Genomic DNA, 25,997 nt, shown 5'->3' with positions numbered 1-25,997 from the left:
GTATATATCCGATAACCCCCGGAACCATTCCGGTGTCCGAATATAGTCGTCCAATATATCAATCTTCATGTATCGACCATTTCGAGACTCCTCGTCATGTCCGTGGTCACATACGGGACTCTGAACTACCTTCGGTACAACAAAACACATAAACTCATAATATAACCGTCATCTAACTTTAAGCGTGCGGACCCTACGGGTTCGAGAACTATGTAGACATGACCGAGACACGTCTTCGGTCAATAACCAATAGCGGAACCTGGATGCTCATATTGGCTCCCACATATTCTACGAAGATCTTTATCGGTCAAACCGCATAACAACATACGTTGTTCCTTTTGTCATCGGTATGTTACTTGCCCGAGATTCGATCATCGGTATCTCAATACCTAGTTCAATCTCGTTACCGGCAAGTCTCTTTACTCGTTACGTAATGCGCCATCCCGCAACTAACTCATTAACTACATTGCTTGCAAGGCTTATATTGATGTGCATTACCGAGAGGGCCCAAAGATACCTCTCCGACAATCGGAGTGACAAATCCTAATCTCGAAATACGCCAACTCAACATGTACCTTCGGAGACACCTATAGAGCTCCTTTATAATCACCCAGTTATGTTGTGACGTTTGGTAGCACACAAAGTGTTCCTCCGGTAAACGGGAGTTGCATAATCTCATAGTCATAGGAACATGTATAAGTCATGAAGAAAGCAATAGCAACATACTAAACGATCAAGTGCTAAGCTAACGGAATGGGTCAAGTCAATCACATCATTCTCCTAATGATGTGATCCCGTTAATCAAATGACAACTCATGTCTATGGCTAGGAAACACAACCATCTTTGATTAACGAGCTAGTCAAGTAGAGGCATACTAGTGACACTATGTTTGTCTATGTATTCACACATGTATTATGTTTCCGGTTAATACAATTCTAGCATGAATAATAAATATTTATCATGAAATAAGGAAATAAATAATAACTTTATTATTGCCTCTAGGGCATATTTCCTTCAGTTACGTAGAGTATCGATGGGTGAGTGGAGTTCGTTGCGAAAGATACGAGCGTTCCCGGAGTCCCACAGCTTCCAAAGGATGGCGAGGGCGACAGTGGGCCAAATGTTGATGTCGAGGCCCACCAGCGTACGAGTAGCCCAAACGAGGTCGATGGGGTGAGGTGGCGCCAGTCCCAAGAGGGACCAGACCTGTGTCGCATGTGGGCAGAGTATGGCGAGGTGCGTCGTGTCCCATCGTGAGGGCGCACCGAGGGCATTGTTGAATCCGAGGTGATGGTCTTGTGATGCAAGTTTTCCATCGTGCTCAGCCTGTCACGACAGAGGAGCCAACCAAAGATCTTGACCTTAATAGGTGTGTTGGAGCTCCAGATGTGCTCCCTGTTGAGATCTATCTCTTGGTCGGAGAAGAGCAGCGAGTAAGCGCACCTCGAGGCGAATGAGAAGTCATGGGTGAGGAACCTGTCGTCGAGCGCGTCGTTGGTGATGACATCCCGCAACAAAGACAAAACAAACACAAGCTCTATAGAAGCAACATTGGTTAGGCGGTTCCGTAGAGTAGTGAGTAAACCATTCTGCATGATAGTCGAAACCAGGACAAGGGTGATGTGGAGCGAGAGAAGAGCTGTGGGTAAATGTCCGCGAGTGGTGTGAAAAAAGCCAAATTTCTAGCCAGAAGAAGGTGGCAGCGTTGTTGGTAAGGATGAAAGTGATTTTTCGGAGGGAGTGGAGTTGGTTTTTTATGATAGTCCAGAGGTAGGATGGGTTGTGAAGCTTATTCGCGAAGTCAAGGGAGTAGTGTTGGAAGAACCAGTTGGCCCATAGGTATGGTTTTTTGGAGAAGTTTGAAAGCAAATTTCATGAGGAGACAATTGTTTCGGAGAAGCAGATTTTTAATACCGAGTCGGTCAACAGCTTTGGGTTTGCAAACATTTTTCCAAGCGATAAGGCATTTGGCCCCCGAGCAAGATTCCTCGGCAGCGTAGGAGAAGGATCTAAGGATGGTGCGTATTTGGATCCATCAAACCATGAAGGATCAAGGCCGAGGAGCCAATATAAACGCCCTGTTCATTCCTGCAAACTGCACTGATAGCTCCAACTTGCAGATTCTTACATACAGTCGCGTCAACATTGACCTTGCTACAGTCGTGTGGGGGGAGGGATTCATGAACGAGCTTGTGCTAGAGGTTGGCGCCCAGGCTGGGATGATTGTTTGGATGAGGCTAGCTCTAGATCTTTCAAGTATCTCCGGATAAACAAATGAGTGGCCATGGGGCTTTGTTCCTCCCAATGTGCTCCATAGTTTTTCTATGGTTGCCTACATCCATGCGCTCCATCGTTTTTCTAACACCACAACATAATTGGTTGCCTACATCCATGCGCTCCATCGTTTTTCTAACACCACAGCGATCTGAACCAATTATGTTGCCATACATGTGTCGATTGTCCATCCCCAGTGCGCCAGATGAGGCCTTGGGTTAGTATTTCCTTTCCCTCTATGATCACCCTCCAGATTTGAGAAGGTTGGGTGCCAAGCTCTACATCAAGAAAGTTAGTCATTTGAAAATAAAGAGCCTTCAAATTTTTTGCGTTGAGGGTGTCCGGAGATTGCAAAATTCGCCAAGCTTGCTGAGCGAGTAGGGCGAGGTTGAAAAGCTCAATATCTGTGAATCCCAACCCTCCTTGATATTATGGTCTCGTCATTACCTCCCACGAGACCCAACATGTTTTTCGTTCGCCCCGCCGACTACCCCACCAGAATTTCCGAATGATGGAGTTGATGTGGTGGCACAATCCTCGGGGTAGTTTGAAGCAGGACATGGAATAAACTGGTACTGCTTGGCAACGGACTTAATTAACACTTCCTTTCAACCCGACGAAAGATTTTTTTCCATCCATGTTTTTTACTTTGCTCCATACTCTTTCTTTCAAATACTTAAAGGCCCCATTCTTGCAAAACCTATATCAGTGGGCATGCCCAGGTATTTCTCATATAAGCTCTCATTCTGAATGTTCATGATAGTTTTCATTTCCTCTTTAACTGTCTGTGAGCAACCTTTGCTAAAGAAAACCGATGACTTATCATGATTAATTTTCCGCCCAGATGCCTGACAATAAGTATCGAACAAAGAAGACACCAAACTAGCTCCCTCAACATTGGCTTTGACGAACAGCAGACTGTCATCCGCAAAGACGAAAGAGTAAATGGGTGATTGATGGTGGCGATTCTGCCACTTTAATCCCACTGATCTGCGAAGACTGATTTTGACTTTTTATGAGGCACGAAAAGTTCTATGCTGCCAACAAGAATATGTAGGGAGAGATTGGATCCCCGTTTCTGATAGGTGCACCTGACATGGCATTTCCACGATTAAATAATATATCATTCTGGTTGTTGCCACCAAGTCTCTTGCTCCTATTAAGCTCAACCTTAGTAGAAGTGGGCAACGGCATTGGGTGGACAGTCTATCCGCCCTTAAGTGGTATTACCAGCCATTCTGGAGGAGCAGTTGATTTAGCAATTTTTAGTCTTCATCTATCAGGTATTTCATCAATTTTAGGTTCTATCAATTTTATAACAACTATCTTCAACATGCGTGGACCTGAGATGACTATGCATAGATGGTCCGTTCTAGTGACAGCATTCCTACTTTTATTATCACGACTAATTCCCTTGTACGTAGGAGAGTAAACAACTTGTGTAGGAATAAAGTGGTGTCATTTTAGGCCCAAGAGTGAACTGGACTAGAGCTTTCGTTGTCCCAATCCGGCCCAACAAATTGTAGGATTAAAGTGGTTCTGCGGCGAGGCCGCGAGAGGTCAAAGACGGAGCGGCGGACTCTCCTTGCAATACCTACTCCACCGCCGCCGCCGCCGCCGCGATGCTTCTCTTCCACAAGCAACTCCTGTCGCTCCGTCTCCCCGCCTCACCCGTGATCTTCTCTCTCCGTCGCGCCCTCTTATCCACCTCGGCCGCCACCGACGCCCCGCCGCACCCCTTCGCCGTCGACGACTACCTCGTCACCACCTGCGGCCTCACGCCGGAGCAAGCCCTGAAGGCCGCCAAGCACGTCTCCCACTGCAAGTCCACCTCCAACGCCGACTCCGTCCTCGCCTACCTCGCCGGCCCCACCCTCCGCCTCTCCAAGGCCGACATCGCCCACGTCGTCGCCCGCGACCCGCGGATCCTCAACTGCAGCGTCGAAAACACCCTCAAGGCCCGCGTCGCCACCTTACGCGGCTATGGCCTCTCCGAGGACCACGTCCGGTCCTTCCTCCGCATGGCCCCCGGCGTCTTCCGCTCCATCAGCATCCAGGAGAAGCTCGGGTTCTGGTTGCCCTTCCTGGGGTCGCCGGAGAAGTTCATCCGCATCCTCAGGCGCAACTACTACCTCCTCACGTCGGACCTCGAGCGGGTGGTCAAGCCCAACATCGCGGTGCTACTGGAGAGTGGGTTAAGTGCCGACGATATTGCCAAGATGTGCGTGCCCAACTCGAGACTGCTCACCAGCAGCCCCAAGACCGTAATGTCCATCCTGGAGCGAGCTGATAAGCTCGGCGTGCCTCGCGGTTCGCTTGTGTTCAGGCAGGCAGTGACCACGACGACGGGCCTTGGGGCCGAGACTATGGCAGCCAAGCTCAAGCTCTTCGAGGAGATTCTTGGGTGGTCTGAGGCTGAGGTGACCAACGTGGTGAGGATCAACCCAACGGTGCTGAGGATCTCTGGGGAGAAGCTTCGCAGTGCTAAGGAGTTCCTGACCAAGGTGGTCGGTGTTGACACCAGGTACATCCTTGCCAGGCCCTCAATCGTGATGTACAGCCTGAAGTGCCGACTGGTCCCTCGGCATTATGTGATGAAGGTGCTCCAGGAGAAAGGATTGATTCAGAAAAATCAGAGCTTCTACACGATGATCACGCCTAGTGAGAAGACATTTCAGCGCAGGCATATAGATGCTCATAGGCATGTTCTTCCAGGCCTTGCTGAAGCCTACGCAGCTGCTTGCCAAGGGAAACCGCCAGCTGAAGTTGCGGTATGAAGGATCCTGCTGTAGGTTCACATGTTCTGAATCTGCACTAACCATCTAAATGGCAGCAATGTTTCATTCTTATTACCGCATTCGGAAACTCCTGATGCGTACTCTGCAACTTGGGCTGCTAGCACCTGAATTCTGATGAAACTCATTGTGCTACAGTACTAACTTATAGTGCCCAGCTTGAGGCTACCATTTATCCAGCTAGGTTTTTTTTTGAAACGGAATGCAGCTAGGTTTGGATTCTGAAATGAAAGGTACCATGTTAGAACTCTTGGATGAGTTTGCAGGGATAACACAACTTCTGTTTGTTTTGGAGTTGTATGGGCTTTCGTCATGGTTTAAGTGCATTGTATGCCGGATGCTAGAATTGTGGGAAAGATGGTTGGCTCATTGGTTTTTGCACTTGAACATGAAAATCTCAATGTTACATGCTTATATATTCACCTAATCACCTTTGCATATTTGCAGTCACTGCATGGGTGAGGGTGAGCTATCCATCATACATAAATCTCAACCTTCTCCATGGTCAGCCTTTTCCTTCTCTGAACCAGGAATTTGTCTCTGAGCATTTTCTTCAGCTAGATGAGTTAGGACTTGATAAATGTAATCATTGTTTGAGTGCTGCATCACCTGTTACGGTAAATGGAGATGGAACAGGTCATCCACTAAGTTTGGTTTGACAACCAATGTGAGTACTGAACTTGATGCATCCTGTTAATAGTTGCTATGTTTTTCAGTTTTGACCTGTACTGAATCTTTGGGCTTATTTGAAACTCGGCTGGCTCAGAATTGACACTCTCTCGCTGTGTCGATGCTGATGGTGTGAGCTGAAGCTCCTCATAGGCCACAACTGGTATGGTAAGTCGATATATTTTGCTGATCTGTTTACACGTTTGAGATGGTTGTTACTCTGGAGTAGTCCTTGGGGGAAGCTTCGTCCGATCTCCCAGTTCCTCAGCACCGTGATTGGCGTCGACACAATGGTTACTACTGTACATCCTGCGTCCCAGGCCCCAGTGGCGAAGATGCTCCAGAGGGAAGGATTGTTCAGTATGGCCTCATTTGGTTTCACGGGAATACGGGATCCTGGGGGAATCCTTGGCTTTTCCTCGGGCCAAGAAACCACGGACTAAATTTTCCCCGGGCGATCCACCAGCGCATTTGGAGGCCCAAGAGACAGGGGCAGCCCCACCCTTTCCCCGTGTGACGCTTCCATGCCTTGTGAGGTCAGGGAGAAAACCCTCGTCGCTTGGTCTCGTGAACGAGAGGCGGCGGCGACCAGATCTAGAACTCCTCCGCTGTCCAGCGCTCCGCCCTTCTTCGTCCAACGCTCCACCGTCCCCCGGCCCTCCTCCGGCAACTGGAAGTGGTGCACCCCCCATCTCCCTCCACCTCCACGCTCCGCCCCTCTGGCGGGGGCGACGGCGACCGAGGTCGTCACCTCTAGATCTCTCTCCGCCTTGAAGTTCCCTCACCTCCGGCAAAGACGACGGCCAGGAGGTCATCCTCTTTCACCAAGGTATCCCCTCCTCCTCTTCTACCCGAGTGTTTTTCTTCTCCATGGTGATGCATTCCCTGCCATTCGCGGACACAAGATGAGCTCTGTGCAGATCCAAAAACCTCCTCTTTGGTCTGCTTTATTTTGTTTGCAACTCCCCCTAGCCCCTAGCATGCTTGATTTGTTCTCATGGAAGATCCCAACAAATTATTATGGAAGAAAAATTGTTGTTCCTTGCCACTAAAGACTGAATTGATGATTGGTGTTTTTCTTTCTGCCATCAAAATGACAAGTGGGAGCAGTAAGATAGATAATTATTTAGTCATACTAGTACGTATATTGACATAACTTGGAAGAATTAGTGATGGGTAATCGCTGCTAACCTGTGTTCTGGCGGAGTGCCAAAGTGGTAATTACTATGTCGTTTAGGACATGAACAACTGAGTGTTGAGTGCCAGCTTTGTGCAGGTTTAGTTCAGTCAACTTCCTATAGGTTTGTTTTTCTGCTAGCTTGCTGTTAACATGTCATTTGTTGGATATTACATTTTTCTATGGCAGATTAAAAATATAGAAATATCTATGATTACTTGGCACACATGTAGCTTCTGTAGTTTCTTGTGCACTCTGTACTACCAGCATTTGATAGGTTGTACTTGGTGTGAAATTCATTGATGTTGATTCACACAAGTTTCATATTCATTGATGTTATTAGAATGTCACTATGTTTGTATTTACTCTATTCCTAGGCTGCTACCTACTGGTTCTCAGATGGTATTATTATTGCTTAGCAATCTGTTCTGTAATATGTGGTAGCCAGTGCATATTCATGCGCTTCTTGAATGCATTATGTGTTCTGAAATTGTTTAGCAAAAATACTATATGCATCCTTTGTGCCACAAACTGATAAGTATTTAATCATGTGTCGAATGTAGGTGCCTTGACATTATAAGTGTTTTGCTTTATCCGAAGACGTTGTTTTCAATTGCTTGGTGCCTTTCAATTTGTCGTTCATTGAGAATATTTCACTCGGAACAAGAAAGGTATATGACGCAATCATCCCTTTTACACTATCTTTGAGGAAGCTTAAATTCTGCAAAACTACTGCTCTTAATTATGTGTTTGTTCTGTTACTGTCATGCAGAATGTTCTTAATTCTGTTTATACACAACGTAATCTATGGCAGCGCCTAGGGCGTCTTGGGACCATGCATATGAGAAAGGTCTTGTTGATATAATGCTTGACCACAACAATCCCATCTATAGAGGTCAAAATGGGTGGTTGGCTGAAGGGTGGACTAGCATTACAAATACATTCAATCAGAAGTTTCCACTAGCTCATTTTACCAAGCAACAAATCCAAGAGAAGGAGAAGGAAATTACAAGGCAGTGAGAGATTGTCGGAAACAGAGTGACACAGGATGGGATGATACACTTTGCATAATCATTGCTGAACCTGTAATATGGGATAAGCTTATTAAGGTTAGCTCTTTTCTTGATATATCGTGTGTTCACTGCGTTCATGCTCTTCAAGGCATTGTTTTATTGATCCTAACCATACAATGTTGCTGCATTCAATAGGACCATCCGAGGGTAAAGAAGTTCTGTTTGAAGCCATTCATGCTCTTCAAGGCATTGGCTTCCCTGCATGAAGGTATGTTTCTTGTATCATGTGTTTCCTAGCCTAGTAGCTAATGCACTTCATCTTCTTATGTTCCTGCTTATGTTCATGCGCGTCTTGCATTTATTATGTGTTCTGAAATTGTTTAGCAAAAATAGTACTCCCTCCGTCCCAAAATTCTCGTCTTAAATTTGTCTAGATATGGATGTATCTAGTTACATTTTAGTGTTAGATACATCCGTATCTAGACAAATCTAAGACAAGAATTTTGGGACGGAAGGAGTATATGCATCGTTTGCTTTCACCTCACAATTATGAATCCTACACGATGTCTTCATCTTTGAAGGGACTTAGGTCCAGTTTGAGGTGTTCTTTTTCTTTCTTTCTGGAATGGGAGATAGTAAATTAAGGACAAGTAGTTTACTTAGTTTCAATCTAGGTTATCTTGCAAACAACTAGTGTTAGTTATTTCAGTTAACTTAAGTAGGACCCCTGTAATCTACTTTGCTTCGAACACACATGATTATAAGCAAGTTACAGTAGCACATACTACATAGATTGCATTCCCATTGAAGGCGTTCCTGTTTATTTCTTGTTTTTATTGTTGAGACTCCCTTGGACATTACTAATATGTTGATATTTTTCTTTTTTTGGAGCAGGAAGTGTTGCTTCAGGCGATCTCAACTTTATATCAATTCCGCAAGTGGATCTAACAAGTGACGCAATTTCTCCTATGGATTCCTCTACGGATGATGTCCCTTTCTCCTCTACCAATCTTGAAGCTGGTATGTCGTCTTCTGATTTGCAAGACCAAGGGGCGTCAAGAAGAGACTGAGCGTGCGACATCAGCTAACTCTGAACAAAAGGGAGTGGAGCCGATGAAAAATAGGAAGCACAACCATGTCGCTTTGGCTCTCGAGGACTACATAGATTTTTGGAAGAAGCAAGCTGCAAAATTGGATGAAGAGTTAAAGGAATCAAAGCAATATAACTTTCTTCTTGATATTTGTAGCGATGGGCTGTAGATCTTAATACCAATGCATGCGAGAGCTTTAAGTATAACCATCCAAGCATAGAGGTATGTCTCAGTTCATCTTAAACTTTGTTATCTTGTATAAGTGCTCTCTCTTGTTTAATGAATATAATTTATCTTCATTTTTTTGGACGTATTTTCGTAATGAAAAAGTGGAGGATTTTCTTTATTTGTTTATGGAATGGTTTGTCCTATGGGACAAGTATGTGCATAAAAATAATGGCGATGCCTCAACTAGTTTGTTCGAGGATGAATGAGAAAGACCATGAACCTCGAAAAAGCAATCTTGTTGTAGAGAAATTTAGCGCAATCTGCTATGATGGCACTGACGGAAAAAATTGCATATACTTCAACGTACTCCTCATTCTTATCTTGTTCATTTGTAGTGTTGGTATATTTGTTGTTTTCATACATGTCATTCTAATATAAAATTTTAAGATATGCAATGGAATGACCATCGGGTCGAAGATTCCTAGTAGCCCATGGAGGAACTCTGGTTAGTATCTAATATGAAGTTTTTATTTAAAAAATGTATTTCAAGTGCAATGAGTGCTTTAATATTCAGCGCTTCCTCACATAAAGTGAAAGAATTTGTTCAAGAAGGCCATAGGCGAAATTTTTTACCACTGCCGGTGAGTGCTTTATATCTTCTTGATAATTTTGGCTAAACACAAGAAGAAAGAAGATATCAAGCACTCATCGACAGTGATAATATTTTTCGTCTATGGCCTTCTTAAACAAATTCTTTATTTTTAAGTGGGAAAGCGCTGAACATTGAAGGAGTCATTGCACTTGAATGCATTTTTTGAAGAATAGTTTCAGATTAGATACTAACCAGAGTTTCTTTTTGGGCTCCTAGAAATCCTCGACCTGATGGTCATTCCATTGCACCTCTTAAAATATTATATTACGATGATATATACGGAAACAATAAATGTACAAACACTACAAATGAACAAGATGAGAATGAGTACATTGAAGTATATGCAATTTTTTCTGTCAACGCCACCATAGCATATCACGCTAAGTTTCTCTACGACAAGCTTGCTTTTTCCAGGTTCATGGTCTTCCCCTTCATCATCGAACAAATTAGTTGAGGCATCGTCATTATTTTTATGGACATACTTGTTACATAGGACAGACCATTCTATTAGCAAAGAAAGTTTCACTTTTTCATTACGAACCTATGTCCAAAAAACAGAAGATAAATTATATTCATTAAACAAGAGAGAGCACTTATACAAGATAACAAAGTTTAAGATGCACTGAGACATACCTTTGTCCTTGGATGGTTATACTTAAAGCTCTCGCATGCATTGGCATTAAGATCTATAGCCTATCGTTACAAATATCAACAAATTGTTCTCTAGCAGCCAATTGAAGAGCTATCTGTTGCAGAAAAAGTGAAGGCGCTGCGACTTTTCAAATGCCCAATGATTCGAGAGATTTTCATCAATACCAAGAACCCAAGGCTTAGGCTTTTTTGGTTGGAGGAGGAGATTGCTGCAATTGAGCGATCATAAGGTATCCATCTTTACGATGTAGTTCCTTATGATATGCTAGCTAGTCATCCAATGATTTCTACTAGGCTTTCTTTGCTATGCATATACTACCAGCTAGTGATCTTTGTTAGACACTTGACTGTAACCTTAGTTCAATCAGTTGGCCTGAAGCTAGAACTTGCTTTGTTGGTAGCTATAATTAGAAAGAGGATGCAGAGATAGTACTACCAGCTTGCCAAGTGCCTAGCTACTTAACGATGTTATACCTTTACTTTCTTTTCTCTGTTGCTTTGATTAGGATATGTTGTCATTCAAATGAACTTGTAGCAATCTGCTTGACAAATGATTTACTCATCAGGGAAGTAACTTGTCGTAGCACGAGTGTGTGCCTAATCTTGTTATTAGTACTAGATGACACCCCGCGCGGTGCCGTGGAACTCTTAGCTAACATTAAGGGTTTTGATGTAAAAATATAATATGATCCTAAAATGGATACTAATTCCAATAACAACAATGTGATACCAATGAGTAATTTAGCCACTGGTTGTAGAGTAGGGTTTCTAAAAATATAGACATAGTATATATCGGCCTATGATCCTATTGGGTTACCAATGCTTGAAAACCGAGAGGTTATCTTGATTGAGCATTGCTACATGTACGACAAAATATGTACGATTTCTGTACGAAGAAGTATGGCCACCGTTGATCAATGCTGGCTCAAGGTGGGTTCACTGTGGATTGCACTATCGTACCAAATCGGACCAGCTTTCATCGTATGTGAGGCACTTCCGATCTTGATTATCGAAGAGTGTAAATTATGTTATGTGACATTGCATTGTAGAAATAGGACAGAGTAGGAAAAAGGGGGTTGTCGAGGAATAGTCCTTCATCATATTTGCACTGTTGCATGTCGCAAGTAGATATTAGCACATGACATTTATAAAGCTAAACACTAAAAAAGATGCACTCTAGTTTGCCCTTCGAGTTTCGTGATGTCACTGCACAACCCTGATAAAATGCAGTTTAGAAGCCTTAATTCACAACCTTGCTCATCATCCGATAAATAAGTTTGACAAAGCCAAGCTTGAGCATGGGTATTTGGCTCCTCATATTTTCAAGAATAAGATGCGGCCTGTAACCATCAACCAGTAGATAGCTGTTGGGAAAGCCAATTTGAATTTCATATGTTTATTACTATGAACCTATGGTATGATGAGAGCTATGAAACGAAACTATGGATATAAATGACAAATGGTGTGTGACAGAGGAAACTATTTATGAAAAAAAACACATCAATCATGCATGTTAACAAAACCGTGCAGTTTTCATTTATATTTTCCAAAGCGTAAATATAATGTGACTTGTAATTATCATTGAGTATACATAGCTTTTGATACAACTCCTTAGCAACGTCTTCAAGTGGTATCACTTGATTCTCTGTTTCATCACACAGTGGAATGGATGAGCAAACTGCTTTGCAGATTACATCATCCTTGTAAAAGCGAAACACTTCCCAGACCGCGAAAACTGGTTGATAGTGTTGTCATAATGTCATTCCAACATATGCAAATGTTCTTTCTGTGCTACTCACTCCGTTCCTAAATATAGAGACAAAATGTCTTATACTGAGGAACAGAGGGAGTAGAGTGCATTCTGGAAGATACTATTTCGCAGGTTTATTAAAAGATTCTGGAAGAACAAATAGAAGCAAAGGAGAAAAGGAGGGATTCCAAATTCCCTGATTATATTAGTTAGGTCGTTAATACTAATAGTTTTTTTGCGAGGAATACTAATAGGTTACAAATGGAGGAATACAAAAAGAAAAAAAGCAATCTGATCCTCAATATAAGGATAAACCACCCAAGCCATCCATTTTCTTAGTTGGAGATCTTGAGACTATCCCGTTGATGGACGATCCACGAAACTTTATGATTATTTTAAATTCCCCTATATAGTTCCCATGATGGTAAAAGATAATCGAAATAAATGGTGGTGCCGTTGATTACCAATGATCTGGTGCAAAAAAAAAAAAAGTTCTCTCATGGCTTCTTGTACAGCAAATTATTTCCTGCAGATTAAAAACTGAATCTGTTATAAATCTAAGTGAAAAGGGCGTACGGATGACTGCTGACATATATTTTAGCACAAAAATACTCCATAGGAAAAGGAAGGATTAGAACAACAGTCAACAGCCCAGATGAACTCCCTTTTCCTTGTACTGCATGACACTGTAAGCAGCTGCCTCTAAATCCCGAACCGAACCTGAACATGCAAAGAGGTTTAGTTTAAGTGAAAGGAACGTCATAGCACACTTAAGGAAAAACAGAGAAGAGCAAGTGTCAGGCAGCACATAGTATCCCATCCCATCTCACGGTGTGATGCTATTGTCACTCTGAAGGTCTGGCCAAAAGGAAGAACATACTAGGAAGGAGCCCATCTTATTCCTGTTCCACGACACGCCATGCTTACCGACGACCGCTTCGCCTAGATCCACGCAAGAGCAAAGGGAGGACGGACTGAGTGGGTACGCAATAAGCAGCGGCAAGATTCTTGGCACTGCTGCGATGATGCAGGGTGGGTGTGGAATGCAGCCGGGGCCGGGCGAAGCCGATGCGGATGGTCGGAGTGGTCGGCTGGGAGAAGCCATTTTTGACATGGTGGAGGTGCTGCGGGCATGAAGAGGCGCCGTCCAAGCGCGTCATTGCGGTCGGGGGAAGCCGAGGTGGGGCATCAAAGTGCCGCTGCGGGTGCCGGCGACACCGTCCTAGACTGGTGTGGTGGCACAACATAGAGCAATCTTGCCGTGATTAGGTGACACACACAAGAAATTAACAGATCTGGAGCAGGGGCACCTAGCTGTGCTGGCGACGACGGGAATAAAGAAGATGATATGGAGGGAAGTTCCTGGCAATCCGGCTAGTGCTGCCCGCTGGGGAATATAAAGGGGAGGGGAGGGAAGAAGAAGCTGGTACCGGAAGACGGGTGAATGACAGATATCATGGAGAAGAGGAAGGGGATGTAACACGATCGGTGTTTATTCCAGAATCACTTAGAAGACGAAGTGAACCTACACGGTATATGAATAGAGTTGCATTTATCAGAGATCGATCCCGCTCAGATCGAAACCTAACAATTTGTTGATTATTTTTTTGCTGAGGTGGAGGCTATATGTTGAGAGAACGCTGATGTGTCATCATGATGATGTGGACAGTGCGCATGTAGAGAGAATTGCTAGTAGTGGGGATCAACTTCTTAAGAATGTATGATTAGGTCATGTGATTGGGTTCATGTTAATTTGCACAATGCACCATCAGATTGCACATTTTCAAGCATATTGGTTGGGTTCCTGAACAGTCTTGTGGCAAGCAATGCAATCTTAATTTTGTTATGCACAGTGCATACATCATATGTTGCCTCATACTGTTCCATGTCAATATGATCGTACTAAGAAATAGTGTAGTGAGACCTTGAACTGATGCTAGCTAACTTATTTCTTTTTGTATTTCAGGCAACATGAAGTTGTGGTACGCTATGTCAATGAGGAGTGGAGAAAAAACTTAAGTGACCGTCGCCTTGCAGCAGCAGCGCATATTGTTCGAAAGTGTCCCCGACATGGCAACTTGATAATCCAAAACTTTTTAACAATGATCCTAGGACTGATATTTGAACCATGGTGAAGGGATGGATAAATTGTCATATATTTTTAATATTCTAGTTATAATTTACATGAATTCTGATTTTTTTTATGTGCATGTGGTTTTTTTGGTTGTTTTCAAAATTATTTGTAGAAATCTTATCTATGAGATCTGTTGTGTTATACTCCCTCCGTCCAAAAATAAGTGTCTAAACTTTGTTCTAGCTCTATTACAAATTTATACTAAGCTCAAGACACTTATTTTGGGACGGAGGGAGTATTTGACAGTATGTGAGAGATTTGCTAACCTTCCCTTCTATCCATGAACATCTCTCACGTGATGGGAGGGGTCTCATGAACACACGGAAATCCCCATAGGGGTTTATTGCTCTGGTTTTCTCCAGCCCAGCAACCAAACAAGCCCTAAAGACGTGAGCTCTTGCACTGCGTGCTCGGTTGCCAGGGTTCATGGCAAATTATGTCGATGCCGTTAAATAACCATTCAGTTGCCAGGGTTCATGGCAAATTATGTCGATGCCGTTAAATAACCACCACAGGGATGGTCTTCAGGAGAGTAAAATGCATATAACCACCACTTCCATGCCACAACTTGCAGAAAATCATCATTTTACAAAATGTGACACTTTGCATTGAACTTGATGCCGTTAAATAACCACCACAGGGCTGGTCTTGACAAAACGTGACACTTTGCCACAACTTGTGAAAAACCACCACTTTACAAAACGTGACACTTTGCATCGAACCGAAGAGAGTGGCAAAAAACGCTGAACCATTTTCTGTGCTTGTTTTGACGTGGCCAATCACTTGCGGGCCGGCAGCAGTGACGACGCGGCGCTAACGGTCGTTAACGACGCAACGGCCGATGCGGCGGCTCGTTCGGATGCGCTGGCTGGCTCGTTCGTCCTGTAGGGTGATACGTCTCCAATGTATCTATAATTTTTGATTGTTCATTGCTATTATATTACCCCTTTTGGATGTTTATGGGTTTTAGTTTACACATTTATATTATTTTTGGGACTAACCTATTAACCGGAGGCCCAGCCCGTATTGTTTTTTTTTTGCCTATTTCAGTATTTCAAAGAAAAAGAATATCAAACAGAGTCCAAACGAAATGAAACCTTCGGGAGCGTGATTCTTGGAACGAACGTGATCCGGAGAACTTGGAGTGCAGGTCAAGAAGCAAACGAGGCGACCGGGAGATAGGAGGGCACGCCCACCCCTCCTGGACGCGCCCCCTGTCTCCTGGGCCCCACGAGCGGTCACCGACGTACTTCTTCCTCCTATATATACCCACGTACCCCGAAAACATCCAGAGAGCCAACAAAAAACAATTTCCACCACCGTTACCTTCTGTATCCGCGAGATCCCATCTTGGAGCCTTCGCCGGCGCTCTGCCGGAGGGGGAATCGACCATGGAGGGCTTCTACATCAACACCATAGCCCCTCCGATTAGTTGTGAGTAGTTTACCACAGACCTTCGGGTCAATAGTTATTAGCTAGATGGCTTCTTCTCTCTTTTTGGATCTCAATACAATGTTCTCCCCCTTTCTTGTGGAGATCTATTCGATGTAAACTCTTTTTGCGTTTTGTTTGTCGAGATTCGATGAATTGTGGGTTTATGATCAAGTTTATCAATGAGAAATATTTGAATCTTCTCTGAATTCTTTTATGTATGATTGAGTTATCTTTGCAAGTCTCTTTGAATTATCTGTTTGATTTGGCCTACTAGATTGATCTTTCTTACCATGGGAGAAGTGCTTAGCTTTGGGTTCAATCTTCCGGTGTCCTTACCCAGTGACAGAAAGGGTTGCAAGACACGTATTGTATTGTTGCCATCGAGGATAAAAATATGGGGTTTATATCATATTGCATGAGTTTATTCCTCTACATCATGTCATCTTTCTTAATGCTTACTCTGTTATTATGAACTTAATACTCTAGATGCATGCTGGATAGCGGTTGATGTGTGGAGTAACAGTAGTAGATGCAGGCAGGAGTCGGTCTACTTGTCGCAGACGTGATGCCTATATGCATGATCATTCCTAGATAATCTCATAATTATTCGCTTTTCTATCAATTACTCGATAGTAATTTGTTCACCCGCCGTAATACTTATGCTATCTTGAGGGAAGCCACTAGTGAAACCTATGGCCGCCGGGTCTATCTTTTATCATATGAGCTTTCAATCTACTTTTATTTGCATCTTTACTTTTTGCATCTATATTATAAAATACCCAAAATATATTTATCTTATCATACTATTTATATCAGATCTCGCTTTCGCAAGTGGTCGTGAAGGGATTGACAACCCCTTTATTGCGTTGGTTGCGAGTTTTTTGTTTGTTTGTGTAGGTGCGTGGGACTTTTGAGGAGCCTTTTACTGGATTGATACCTTGGTTCTCAAAAACCGAGGGAAATACTTAAGCTCAAGACGTAGCAAGAAGGATTTCTGGCGCCGTTGCCGGGGAGGTCTTTGCTCAAGTCAAAACATACCAAGTACCCATCACAAACTCATCTCCCTCGCATTTACATTATTTGCCATTTGCCTCTCGTTTTCCTCTCCCCCACTTCACCCTTGCCGTTTTATTTGGCCTCTCTTTTCCAATCTTCTCTCTCTCTTTTTCTCTCGCCTTTTTCCGTTTGCTCGCGTGTTAGGTCGTTTACCTTGTCATTATGGCTAGTCCTCCTATCCTTGTTATTACTCCCGAACATGAAATTCTCAATTTTAAGCAAAGGGAGGGAAAAAATTTAAAAGATGATTGGCATAGAATTTGCAATGCTCAAAATAGATCTACTAGGAAGCTTTCTACTTCCGTTCTTCTTTGCAATTTTTATGTAGGCATTACTCCTTGGAGTAGATGTGTTCTTGATACCGTTACCGGAGGGGATTTCTTGAGTAGCCATACGTTTGATGCTTATAATGCTATGTTAGATTTGTTTGGCCCACCAACGGCTTGAGATTATTGAAAATAAAATTGCCACTGTTGAGTTGATTGAAAATTTGGATAAAAAGATTCATAATAACATTACCCAATATGGATCTAGGGTTGGAGTTACTTTAAAAAATCTTAAAGAGAAAGAACCTATAGTTAATGAAAAAATAGATCTAGATTCTGCAAGAATCGGTAAACTTGAGGATATCATCACCAACTTAGGTTCTATGTTTTCTTCCATGAAAAACACTCCAAAACCCCCTACCAAAACTGCCAAGTTTATTTATGTTTCTAAAAATAAGGGTGAATCTTCTAGTAAGGGAGACACAGATCTCAAATCCATAAGTGTTCATCCCAATTATCTCTCTATCGTTAAGGATCCTTTTGCTACAAACGAATTTCTTGAATTTTTGCCTAAAGGTTTAATCATTGCTAAAAAGGGAGAAATCCCTAAAGATTATAAGTGCTCTATTGAGGAATTGAGTGCCAAAGACGACACTACTTAGATCTATCTTCGCTTTTATGCCTAGCTAGGGGCGTTAAACGATAGCGCTAGTTGGGAGGCAACCCAATTTTATTTGTGTTTTTTGTTTTTGTTTCTGTTTAGTAATAAATTTTGAATCTATCTTCTGTTTAGATGTGTTTTTATGTTTCAATTAGTGTTTGTGCCAAGTAGAACCTATAGGATAACCTATGATGATAGTTAATTTGATTCTGCTGAAAAACAGAAACTTTACGTGCACAAAATTAGTTTTGTTAAATCACAGAAACTTGCTTTTGCGTTTATTCTTTTTGCTGCTGATCAATAGATAAATTTTACAGGACTTCCTAGTTTGGTAGGATTTTTAGAATTCCATAAGTTTGTGTTAGTTACAGATTTCTACAGACTGTTCTGTTTTTGACAAATTCTGTTTTTCGTGTGTTGTTTGCTTATTTTGATGCATCTATGGCTAGTATTAAGTGGTATGAACCATAGAGAACTTGGAATACAATAGGTTTAACACCAAAATAAATAAAGAATGAGTTCATTACAGTACCTTATGAGGTGGTTTTGTTTTCTTTCACTAACGGAGCTTATAAGATTTCCTGTTGAGTTTTGTGTTGTGAAGTTTTCAAGTTTTGGGTAAAGCTTTGATGGACTATGGAATAAGGAGTGGCAAAAGCCTAAGCTTGGGGATGCCCATGGCACCCCAAGATATTCAATAATAGCCAAAATCCTAAGCTTGGGGATGCCCCCGGAAGGCATCCCCTCTTTCGTCTTTGTTCATTGGTAACTTTACTTGGAGCTATATTTTTATTCGTCACATGATATGTGTTTTGCTTGGAGCGTCGTGTATTATATTAGTCCTTACTTTTTAGTTTACCACAATCATCCTTGCTGTACACACCTTTTGGGAGAAGCCCACTTGATTAGAAATTTATTAGAATATGCTATGTGCTTCACTTATATCTTTTGAGCTTGATAGTTTTTGCTCTAGTGCTTCACCTATATCTTTTAGAGCACGGCGGTGGCTTAATTTGTAGAAATTGCTAGTCTCTAATGCTTCACTTATATTATTTTGAGAGTCTCTTAAAACAGCATGGTATTTGCTATGGTTATAAAATTGGTCCTAGAATGGTAGGCATCCAAGTTGGGTATAATAAAAACTATCATAGGAAGTGAATTGGATGCTATGATCAATTTGATACTTGATAATTGTTTTGAGATATGGAGGTTGTGATATTAAAAGTCATGATAGTTGGGTGATTATGAATTTAAAGAATGCTTGTGTTGAAGTTTGTGATTCCCGTAACATGCACGTATGGTGAACCGCTTTGTGATGAAGTTGGAGCACAATTTTATTTATTGATTGTCTTCCTTACGAGTGGCGGTCGAGGATGAGCGATGGTCTTTTCCTACCAATTTATCCCCTAGGAGCATGCACGTAATACTTTGTTTTTGATGACTTGTAGATTTTTGCAATAAGTATATGAGTTCTTTTGACTAATGTTGAGTCCATGGATTATACACACTCTCACCCTTCCACCATTGCTAGCCTCTCTTGTGCCGTGCAACTTTCACCGGTACCATACACCCACCATATACCTTCCTAAAAACAACCACCATACCTACCTATTATGGCATTTCCATAGCCATTCCGAGATATATTGCCATGTAACTTTCCACCGTTCCGTTTATATGACACGCATCATCATTGTCATATTGCTCTTTGTATGATCATGTAGTTGACATCGTATTTGTGGCAAGGCCACCTTCATAATTTTTATACATGTCACTCTTGATTCATTGCATATCCCGGTACACCCCCGGAGCATTCATATAGAGTCATATTTTGTTCTAGTCTCGAGTTGTAAATCAATAAAAGTGTGATGATCTTCATTATTAGAGCATTGTCCCAGTGAGGAAAGGATGATGGAGACTATGATTCCCCCACAAGTCGGGATGAGACTTCGGACTTTACAAAAGAAAAACAAAGGGGGAAGGCCAAAAAAAAGAAAGGCCAAAGAAAAAAAAGGGGAAAAAAGAGAAAAAAAATAAAAGAAAAAAATAATAAAAGAAAAAAAACGAGAGAAAAAGAGAGAAGGGACAATGCTACTATCCTTTTACCACACTTGTGCTTCAAAGTAGCACCATGATCTTCATGATAGAGAGTCTCCTATGTTGTCACTTTCATATACTAGTGGGAATTTTTCATTATAGAACTTGGCTTGCATATTCCAATGATGGGCTGCCTCAAAATGCCCTAGGTCTTCGTGAGCAAGCGAGTTGGATGCACACCCACTTAGTTTATTTTGTTGAGCTTTCATACATTTATAGCTCTAGTGCATCCGTTGCATGGCAATCCCTACTCACTAACATTGATATCTATTAATGGGCATCTCCATAGCCCGTTGATACGCCTAGTTGATGTGAGACTATCTTATCCTTTTTGTCTTCTCCACAACCACCATTCTATTCCACATATAGTGCTATGTCCATGGCTCACGCTCATGTATTGCGTGAAAATTGAAAAGGTTTGAGATTACTAAAGTATGAAACAATTGCTTGGCTTGTCATCGGGGTTGTGCATGATTAAATACTTTGTGTGATGAAGATAGAGCAACAACCAGACTATATGATTTTGTAGGGATAACTTTCTTTAGCCATGTTATTTTGAGAAGACATGATTGCTTTGATTAGTATGCTTGAAGTATTACTATTTCTTATGTCAATATGAACTTTTATTTTGAATCATTTGGATCTGAACATTCATGCCACAATAAAGAAAATTACATTGAGAATTATGCTAGGTAGCATTCCACATCAAAAATTCTGTTTTTATCATTTACCTACTCGAGGACGACCAGGAATTAAGCTTGGGGATGCTTGATACGTCTCCAACGTATCTATAATTTTTGATTGTTCCATGCTATTATATTACCACTTTTGGATGTTTATGGGCTTTATTTTACACATGTATATCATTTTTGGGACTAACCTACTAACCGGAGGCCCAGCCCGTATTGCTGTTTTTTTGCCTATTTCAGTATTTTGAAGAAAAGGAATATCAAACGGAGTCCAAACGGAATGAAACCTTCGGGAGCGTGATTTTTGGAACGAACGTGATCCGGAGAACTTGGAGTGCAAGTCAAGAAGCAAACGAGGCGTCCAGGAGATAGGAGGGCGCGCCCACCCCTCCTGGGTGCGCCCCCTGTCTCCTAGGCCCCACGAGCAGCCACCGACGTACTTCTTCCTCCTATATATACCCACGAACCCCGAAAACATCCAGAGAGCCAACGAAAAACAATTTCCATCACCATAACCTTCTGTATTCGCGAGATCCCATCTTGGAGCCTTCGCCGGCGCTCCGCCGGAGGGGAATCGACCACGGAGGGCTTCTACATCAAGACCATAGCCCCTCCGATGAGTTGTGAGTAGTTTACCATAGACCTTCGGGTCCATAGTTATTAGCTAGATGGCTTCTTCTCTCTTTTTGGATCTCAATACAATGTTCTCCCCCTCTCTTGTGGAGATCTATTCGATGTAAACTCTTTTTGCGGTGTGATTGGCGAGATCCGATGAATTGTGGGTTTATGATCAAGTTTATCTATGAGAAATATTTGAATCCTCTCTGAATTCTTTTATGTATGATTGAGTTATCTTTGCAAGTCTCTTCGAATTATCAGTTTGATTTGGCCTACTAGATTGTTCTTTCTTGCCATGGGAGAAGTGCTTAGCTTTGGGTTCAATCTTGCGGTGTCCTTACCCAGTGACAGAAAGGGTTGCAAGGCATGTATTGTATTGTTGCCATCGAGGATAAAAAGATGGGGTTTATATCATATTGCATGAGTTTATCCCTCTACATCATGTCATCTTTCTTAATGCGTTACTCTGTTCTTATGAACTTAATACTCTAGATGCATGCTGGATAGCGGTCGATGTGTGGAGTAATAGTAGTAGATGCAGGCAGGAGTTGGTCTACTTGTCGCGGACGTGATGCCTATATACATGATCATGCCTAGATAATCTCATAATTATTCACTTTTCTATCAATTGCTCGACAGTAATTTGTTCACCCACCATAATACTTATGCTATCTTGAGAGAAGCCACTAGTGAAACCTATGTCCCCCGGGTCTATCTTTTATCATATAAGCTTTCAATCTACTTTTATTTGTATCTTTACTTTTTGCATCTATATTATAAAATACCAAAAATATATTTATCTTATCATACTATCTCTATCAGATCTCACTTTCGCAAGTGGCCGTGAAGGGATTGACAACCCCTTTATTGCGTTGGTTGCGAGTTCTTTGTTTGTTTGTGTAGGTGCATGGGACTTTTGAGGAGCCTCCTACTGGATTGATACCTTGGTTCTCAAAAACTGAGGGAAATACTTATGCTACTATTGTTGCATCACCCTTTCCTCTTCAAGGAAAACCAACGCAAGCTCAAGATGTAGCATAGGACGGGGTCGGGCTCGGCTGTTCGCTCTAGGTTAGTTTGCCGTGGCTGGTTTGCACCATAACGCCACGCCGTTCGTTTTCCCACCGAATCCAGAAAACCCCCCTTTTCCTTTTCGCACTCACTACCCATTACGTCTCTTGCACAAAAAACCACCGCGCCTCTTTCCCATCGCCTGTCATCTCTCACCAGTCACCACCCACCACTCACCGCTGGCACCACCGCTGCCCCCGCCGATGTGCAGTTGGAGAGGGCCGTAGACGACTGTGCCAGCGATGATCTAACCAAGAAGGCAATTGGCAGGGAGCTCGCCGAGCAGTTCAAGAGTGTCCCCGTGCTCTTCAACCATGCTAGAGGCCTCATGCTGATGTTCAGGGATGACGAGAGGGCACGCGTCTTCCATGATGGCTGCAAGGCCATGCCGGTGGTAGTCGCCCTCGTATGGTGCATGCTGGAGTCACTGTCCGGCGATGTCCGGCAGCGCAACCGCTGGATCATGTATCAGCCTCTGAAAAGCAGGTTTCCGATAGATCCAGCGGATGCAAACGTGGTGCTCATGGTCACCGTGCTGGACCATCACTACAAAAAAAATACACTTCCGTGATAATACGTGTTTGTCACAGTAGGTCACGTTTTCTTTCATGCATGTACATCCAATGACGATTTTCTGACAGAATCAAGGTAGCCATGTCATGCCCAAGATGTGACCCTATCCTAAAGGAAACTTGAAGGTCCCACCAAGGATAGAAGCGCATCTTGAAGACGCTTTTGCAAGGTGGATATCATTACATCAACATTACATAATAGATATGGATACATACATAAGGCATACAATGCCACATGAATACAACATCATCTTACATAAGAACACCATCCGACTACGGATGAAACACAAACAGAAACTCAAACGACATCCACCCTGCTAGCCCAGGCTGCCGACCTGGATCCTATCCCCTGATCAAAGAAGAAGCAGAAGAAGAACTCCAAAACAAGCAAACATCGCTCTCGCATCATGATCATCGCATAACCTGTACCTGCAACTGTTGTTGTAGTAATCTGTGAGCCACGAGGACTCAGCAATCCCATTACCATGGGTATCAAGACTAGCAAAGCTTAATGGGAAAGGAAGGGGTAAAGTGGTGAGGTTGCAGCAGCGACTAAGCATGATATGGTGGCTAACATACGCAAATAAGAGCGAGAAGAGAAGCAACGGAATGGTCGTGAAGCTAGCAATGATGAAGAAGTGATCCTGAACTCCTACTTACGTCAACTATAACCCAAAACCGTGTTCACTTCCCGGACTCCGCCGAGAAGAGACCATCACGGCTACACACGCGGTTGATGCGTTTTACTTCGGATCTGGTGTCAAGTTATCTACAACCGGATATTAACAAATTCCCATCTGCCACATAACCGCGGGCACGGCTTTTGAAAGTTTATACCCTACAGGGGTGTCCCAACTTAGCCCATGGTAAGCTCTCGCGATCAATGAAGGATATTCCTTCTCCCAGGAAGACCCGATCAGTCTCAGAATCCCGGTTTACAAGACATTTCAACAATGGTAAAACAAGTCCAGCAAGACCGCCCGATGCACCGACATCCCGATAGGAGCTGCACATATCTCATTCTTAGGGCAACACCGGATGAACACTATGTACAACTAAAACCAGACTTCAAGTTTCCCCAAGGTGGCTCTGCAAGTGGCTCTGGTTCGGACCAGCACTTAGAGAAGCACTGGCCCGGGGGGCTAAAATAAAGATGACCCTTGGGTTAATTACTCCCAAGGGAAAAGTAGGTGGTGGTGAGGCAAATGGTAAAACCAAGGTTGGGCCTTGCTGGTGGAGTTTTATTCAAAGCGAACTGTCAAGGGGGTCCCATAAATCACCCAACCGCGTAAGGAACACAAAATCCGGGAACATAATACTAATATGACGGAAACTAGGGCGGCAAGAGTGGAACAAAACACTAGGCATAAGGCCGAGCCTTCCACCCTTTACCAAGTATATAGATGCATTAATTAAATAAGAGATATTGTGATATCCCAACATAATCCTGTCCACCATGGAGCAATCTTCAACTTCACCTGCAACTAACAACGCTATAAGAGGGGCTGAGCAAAGCGGTAACATAGCCAAACATCGTTTTGCTAGGAAGGGTGAAAATGTTAGAGGCTGACATGGCAATTTGGGAGGCTTGATAAGCAAGTGGTAGGTAACGCGGCAAAGCGATAGAACGAAGCAACTAGCATAGTAATGATAGTAGTGAGATCCAGGGTAGCGGTCATCTTGCCTGAAATCCTGCTAGGAAGAAGAACGAGTCCATGAAGAAGATGAAGCCACGAAGACGAACCAAGCGTAGGCAAACGAATCCTCACGATCGCAATGAAACGGGAACTATCGAGAAGAAGCACACAACATAGTAAACACACCACACATATACAAGACATGATGCACAACCAAGCATGATGCATGACAAAGCTAGATGAGGCTACTCATGGCAAGAGATGATGCAAACAAGAACAACACATCAAGGCAAGTTTAAATGAGGCCGGAAACCACATAGAACTAATCCGGTAAGTCCTCATATGCAAGTTTCGAAGTTGGTTCAGATCTGAACAAACATTATGTTCAAGTTGTTAAATATCAAGTTAAGATGCACCAAGATGATCTACACGAAATTCTAGTCAAGTTACCTATAAAGTTCAATTAGTTCGGAGCTACGGCCTAGAAGATATGAGCAAAACAAGTTAAACATGGCATTGATGCTAAATGCAACCAAACATCAAGAAAACATCTCAAAACAAGGATGCAACATGATAATATGAAACTACATGCAATTCTAAGCAAGTTTCATATAGAGCACACTCAAAACGGAGCAACGGTTCAACACATACACTCTACAAGTTTAAAGGACAAGCTGTCCAAAACAGCAACTAGGCATCTAGCAAGCATCAAAACAACATGCTACAACATCTCAACATAAGAAAAAAAGGCATTTTCATGAAGTACAGGTAAAGCATGACAAAACATGAACACTGAGCTATCTCCAGAAAACACTATAACATTCTCAAAAGGACATGGCAAGATTGCAAATAATAACAGTTTCAGACTTGACAGAAATAACATCAGGTTGCAATGTTTAGAGCTATAAAATAACATGTTAAAGGAGCCTACATGGCAAAAAAGGCATGGCATGCTAATAATAAAGACATATAACAAAACTCCCTTACTGAACTAATTCCAAAGATCAACAGAAAATATGGTAGCAACCATGCAAACATGGCAAATGATATGACAGATTCAGACATGGCAGGAACAATGATAAGTAGGCATGTTGGCGAGCTTGTGCCACCCACCACAGAGCAATACATGGCATGAAAAGGTGACCAACAGTAAGAAGGCATATTTATGAAGCTAAAAATGGCAAGAGAAAGTTCATATCATGCTTGGATCACTAACAACAATCATGGCAACATTGAACTTAATGTTACCAGGATGACAACAATATTATTTCGCAAGTTTGGAGCAAGATAACAACAAGTTACAGTAGGCTATAAATTCAATCAGGGGCATGAATGGATAGAGCATGACATGTATAACAAAACATCCTTAGTGAACATCTCCATATTATGCTTAGAATGACTTGTAGCAGCAGGTTTACATAGCATCATACTATAACAGAATCAGCCTAGCAAAACAGCAACAACAAGTACTCTACTTAACAAGCTCGATGCACTCACTACAAGACTCACAAAAATACATGGATT

At 42.5% G+C, this 25,997-nt stretch overlaps 1 pseudogene; it reads left to right on the top strand.

Moving 5' to 3' along the window:
• The first annotated feature begins 3,795 nt into the window (after positions 1-3,795).
• LOC123138211 (uncharacterized) lies at positions 3,796-14,445 on the top strand (annotated as a pseudogene).
• Positions 14,446-25,997: the final 11,552 nt, after the last annotated feature.

Source organism: Triticum aestivum, chromosome 6B (genome assembly GCF_018294505.1).
Source record: "Triticum aestivum cultivar Chinese Spring chromosome 6B, IWGSC CS RefSeq v2.1, whole genome shotgun sequence".
NCBI lineage: Eukaryota > Viridiplantae > Streptophyta > Magnoliopsida > Poales > Poaceae > Triticum > Triticum aestivum.
The sequence above is the reverse complement of the archived record's forward strand: the minus strand, read 5'-3'. Positions and strand labels throughout refer to the sequence as shown.